This window comes from Danio rerio, chromosome 5, assembly GCF_049306965.1.
Source record: "Danio rerio strain Tuebingen ecotype United States chromosome 5, GRCz12tu, whole genome shotgun sequence".
Classification (NCBI taxonomy): Eukaryota; Metazoa; Chordata; class Actinopteri; order Cypriniformes; family Danionidae; genus Danio; species Danio rerio.
The window spans coordinates 30,715,001-30,721,028 of NC_133180.1; positions in this window are offsets into that span (position 1 = coordinate 30,715,001).

Sequence of the window (6,028 nt, forward strand, 5' to 3'; positions counted from 1 at the left end):
ATTAAGATATTTCAGATGAAATCCAAGAGCTCTCCTACTCTTCATAGGCAGCAAAAGTACAGAGACCTTCAAACCAAAAACAATGTCAACACATTCCATGTGAACCACTGAACCATTTCAGTGATTCAACTGTGCTTATGTGAAGCCCCAAGAACACCTTGTGCGTGAATAAGAAACTGTAAACCAACTTGTGTGTGTTTACTACAGGTAATACAATTTACGGCAAATAGTGTCAGCAGCTTGCCTGCGTTTAAGCTCATCACACACCCAACATAAAGTGCTATGTCACATCGTGCCGAGTCTTTTATCATTTTAAACATTGTTTTCTGTAAGGCTATGTACACTGGCATTTCTGTTCACGTAACATAGTAATGTATAGAAAACAATATAAAGATATAGTGGAGAGGTGTCCAACCGCCTAATTTAACACAGAAGATATAGGTGAGCTAAGTCATTTTTACATTGTTTTCAAGAGTTCACACTTAGCTGATGATTGATTAGAAAGCTTGTTTGGCATACTGTCCTGGGAGAGAGCCCTGAGCTCATAAGATCCTGAAGCCCAGGGCTCCCTCCCGTTTGCAACATGAAAGGGGAGTTTGAGCTCAGGTAGATCTCAAGAACTCCCCTGCTCTCCAACTCCCCTGTGCTGATTTGGATTAGTCAATTCACTTAAGTTGCATGTTTTTTTTTTTATGGTGCGAGGAAACTCTGGAACCCAGGGGAAACCTACATGAGCACAGGGAGAACGTGTAAACTCCACACAGAAACGTCGGCTGGCTTAGTAAGGACTAGAACCAGTGACGTTCTTGCTGTGAGGCAACAGTGCTAACCACTGGGTCACCGAGCCACCCAGCTAGGAAAGGAGGAGGAGTAGAGGTGGAAGGGAGATTCTTCAAAACGAAAACCAGCGAAAGCGATCATAAGCACGTGATCTTCTCAAAATTAGTTTATAAATAAACTTCACTTTGGAACCCAAAAATTTGGGGGGTTGTCGCATGCGAAATGAAGAGCGGGGTGGGGGGGTGCTGGGACACTTCAGATCATTTTGGAAGGGCACTTTCTTTCTAAGGGTGCTTTCACACCTGTGAATCGATTCAGTTGTTCCGAAACAGAGATTAAAATTGTTACATTGTTGCTCTTTGCTCTTGGAGCGGTTTACTTTCACACTACAAAGTTTCTAATCGGACTAAAAGAGCTAAAACAAGTCACATGCGAGTAAACTCTCCTCACATTGGTCAGAGTGTCAGGGTTTATTTTGCAGCGTCCTGCTCAGCTGTCAGGAGACGTGGTGGTTTGATGGTAATTGACAGGGTGCGCGCAACGTGTCTGAGGAGAGACGCGGTGGGGAGGAGTGAGAAAGGGTGCACGACGATGCCTATTTGAGGACCGGGAGGGAGACGCAAGATTACCGGGGCATCATCACTCGTTTGCGGGAATCCGGAGACTCGCGAAACTTCCCACCCTACTCATAATTCTCTCTTCATATAGCCGTATGCCTATTACATATCCATAAAACACTGTGATATAACCGCGCTCAGATCGGATCGCTTATTCACTGCAATCGAACCGCTCCAGGGTTCGTTTCAATTAAGCCGAGACCATCTCATTCAAGCGATTTCGGAGCGATTACTTTGGCGCGGAACAGAGCGCGATTGCGCTGTTCACATATACCAAACGAACCGCGCTAACTGGGCAAACAAGATGCGTTCTGAAACAAAAGTGTAGGTGTGAAAGCACCCTAAGACTAAAAAGGGCATGTGCACTGCACAGGTTGAGGCCTATGTGTGCACGTGCCTGAGCTAAAGCAATGAGAATGTTTTGAACACTGGCATAAATGTAACCTACTCCAAGAAAAAAATTTTAGCGTTTTCAACCCCCAAAAGTTATGGACTGCAGCTTAACACTGCTGAAAAATCCAGCTTAAACCAGCCTAGGCTGGTTGGCTGATTTTAGCTGGTTGACCAGCCTGGTTTTAGAGGGGTTTGGCCATTTCCAGGCTTGTTTCCAGCCATTTCCAGCCTGGTCTTAGCTGGTCAGGCTGGAAAATGACCAGATAAATTCAGCTAAAACCAGCTTGACCAGCCTGGCTGGAAACCAGCCTGAAAATGGCCAAAACCCCTCTTAAAGCAGCCTGGTCGACCAGCTAAAACCAGCCAACCAGCCTAGCTAAGCTGGTTTAAGCAGTTTTTTTCAGTTGTGACATTAAAGCTTGTTCTTTTCGAAAAACTGTTAATGAAAAAGGAAAGAGAGAAAGTAAGAAAAGGGCAACTTGACCTTATACTTTTTTTCTTTTGAGTAAAGATGGCAATACAAGATTTATACACTGCCCGTCACTACAACATTTATCTCCTCATGTACTTTCTGACAGCAGATAACACGGTTTCCCATGATATATGGCAACATTTCCCTAACTAAAAAGACAGTGAATGGCCTGAGGGCTTTCTTTATGCTGACAAGATCCGAAATATTACCGACAAAACCAAGCAGTGACGCTAACGTCGTACGTGAGATCAGACACGGCCTTGTGTTTATCAAGGGCAGATGTTCATTTTCCCCGTCTCCCCTCATTGATCTGCTTTTGCTGCAGGTGTCTTTGTTACGGATGACCTCAACTAAGCACATGAACGGGATGAAGTCATTATTAAAAGCCTTTAGTAGCTGCAGGGCTTCTCCACCCAGCAGGTGAGCAGGTTTTGTTTGACTTTGTTTTGTGTTTCTATGTGTTGTAATGCCTCCCAGCATTATTAATGTCTTGAAGGTACTGACTCAGGACTTTTGTTAATCAAGACTAGTTGTATGTATCGGTGTGCAACACATATGTAATTATCTGTGTTGCCACTAGGAGTCACTGTTTGTGCAACCATCGGTGTTCTTCTTGGTTGTAAAAACCTCCTGACAGTTGTGTTGACAATATAATCCACTTAAGTTATGGATATTTAGACTACAGACACTGTTCAGATGGGACAGCTGTGTGGACTATATAAGGATCAGCACCAATGCAATCTTAATCATTAATCCCAAAAGTGTTTGTTTTTATTATTATTCTCACTTCATTTCTCAGCATATGGTTCTGTTTTATTTCATTAGTGTATTTTCATACAAATAGTTTAGCATAACACTATGGAATGGATTGATGGGCCGTCCTCGGTGGCTCATATAATGTGTTTTGCTTGCTAAAAACAAGCATTAAAAATTAATGACATGGTGCTTTATGATGCAGTTGGTCAACCAAGCACTTACAGTTTAGAGTTTAACAACATTCCTTTCATTCCTCGGAGCAGATATAAACTTGTACGACAAGTGTAGAACACTTGATGATTTTACCAAACACGTTACAACCCTCTAAATGGTCAATCCACGAGGAGAGGGTGACTGAAAACAGATGTCAACGCTATTTCAGGTCTTTATTTACCATAATATGAAAAGAAAACATCGACACACCCCGGACAAAATAAGAAGTGTGGGTAAAGAGGTATACCATCATACTGAAGTGTTAGCAAAATAGAGTGTTTCCTTTTTGGAGCTAATAATATGCCAAAACAATTTAAGGTTTGAAAATATGTCTATAAAAATCTGACTTAAAAAATTCAGGGGTCTTAAATTTGAGATGTTCAATATTCGAGTTAAGAAATTCAAATTCAATACGTTTTTTAATGACATAGTATTCAGTTTTATTAAATTACAACTGTTAATAATTCAAATAAACACAATTGTTTTGGCATATTATTAGTTCCATATTCCTTTAAAAATAGCATCAACATTCGAAGGATGAGGGTGAAATCGAACTTCTGCAGCTTTGTTTAAATCCAAACAGTTTCTTTTACCCATCACTATGTCATCTTTCTTGTGTGAAGAGGATTTATGCGTAGCAAGTCGTAAACAACAATCCTCTTCTCTTTCATCACTCTCTTCTTTCCTCTCGGTTTTACTCCTTTAATCTCTTTTATTGTCATAAGCAGAGCCACACATGATACTGTGATGAGAAACAAAGATCCAAGACAGTGTATGTGTGTGTGTGAGTTTGAGAGAGAGGGATGATGTTTTGGCCGGAGGAGGCCGTCTGAACTCACTGTTCTCTTGATACAGTTCACTACACTCCACTGTGTTTGCAGTGCCTGGCCGTGTGGGTGATTGAGGATTGGTGTCCAGATGTGAACTATTTAAGCAGAACATTGTCCAGCGTGCATAAATGTGTCTGTGTGTGTTAGATCCAGTAGCACATTCCTCTTCTCTTCAATCTTTGTGCAACGTTAAGAAATCATTGCCACAAGCATCTCTTTTCATCTCTTTATGTGTCTGTATTCAGGCACGGTGAAAGAACAGCTTGTGCACAACCTTCCCTCTTGCTAATCCTACAAGATCCATTGACTATGTTTTTGTTTATACAGAGATGAAGTGATAATTATTAGCCCTCCTCTTATATTAATTATTGTACATTTTTCCCCAATTTCTGTTTAACGGATATATTTCTTCATCACATTTCTAAACATAATAGTTTTAATAACTCATTTCTAATAACTGATTTATTTTATCCTTGCCATTATGACTTTTCAAAATGCTAGTATTCAGCGTAAAGTGCATATTAAGTTAGGCCTAACTAGGTTAACTAGACAGGTTAGGGTAATTAGGCACGTTATTTTATGACAATGATTTGCCCTGTAGCATACTGAATTAAATATTACTTAAGGGAATTAATAATATTGACCTTAAAATGGTTTAAGAAATGTAAAATTGCTTTTATTCTAGCCGAAATAAAACAAATAACACTTTCTCCAGAAGAAAAAAACTGTTAAAATGTTAACTGTTACTGTTAAAATGTCCTTAATCTGTTAAATATCACTTGAGAAATATTTGAAAAAGAAAAACTATTTCCAAGGAGAGCTACAGTAATAATTATGTCCTCAACAGTATACAGCTTTCTTTTGTCAGTGTTCATGCATATTTAGTAATGTTGCAAAATTGCAATGACTGTAAAGGTTGTGAAATGTTGCCACTGTTTTAACAGTACAAGCACTGTACATACGTGCTGACATTTTTGACAGCTTTTCCAGCATGGAAACATTTTTTTCTTGGAATATTCTTGTAAAATACCTGAAAATGCATTCTTAAAGGCCTGGACATCTATAAAAACTTTCCTGGTATTCTAGAAAGGCTGAAACTTCAGCTTGTTCGGAGCTGGGTAAAATCAAACGTTTGCATTATGCTGCAGTATTTGCCTCTGTGAGCTTATGTTTATTACTTTATATTAGAATATTTTAGTAAAATATTCATACCACTTTACAGTAGCCTCATTTATAGAATGTGTGTTTCATTTTGTCCAATACTTAAATGTAATCATTTAATCAATCAGAATATGGTAAACTGTTACCAATGAAAACAAACTAACTGTTGAAAACTGCATGTAAATTATTCATTTAAAAAAAACAAAAAAACATGTTCATTACTCAAAGGATTGCTTGCAAAGGATTCATTATTCAAAGGGTTTGCAGAATGGGCAAATATTTCCCTGCCAAATTTGCTGCTGTTGAATATTTCAAAGTATATATATACACACTCCCTGAAAAAAGTATTGTTGTTGATCCAAGTTGTTAGAGCAACTAATAACAACTCGACTTGTAGTTGATCATTTGGAAAAGGGGCAGAAGGTTGATTTTTCTGGTGAATCATCTGATGAACTGCATCCCAATCATCACAAATACTGCAGACGACCTATTGTAAACCGCATAGACCCAAGATTCTCATAGAAATCAGTCAAGTTTGGTGAAGGAAAAATCATGGTTTGGGGTTACATTCAGTATGGGGGCGTGGGAGAGATCTGCAGAGTGGATGGCAACATCAACAGCCTGAGGTATACAAGACATTTGTGCTGCCCATTATATTACAAACAACAGGAGAAGGCAAATTCCTCAGCAGGATAACGCTGCTTCTCATTCTTCAGCCTCCAAAATGTCTGAAAGCAAAGAAGGTCAAGGTGCTCAAGGATTGGCCAGCCCAGTCACCAGACATGAACATTTTCAAGAATGTCTGG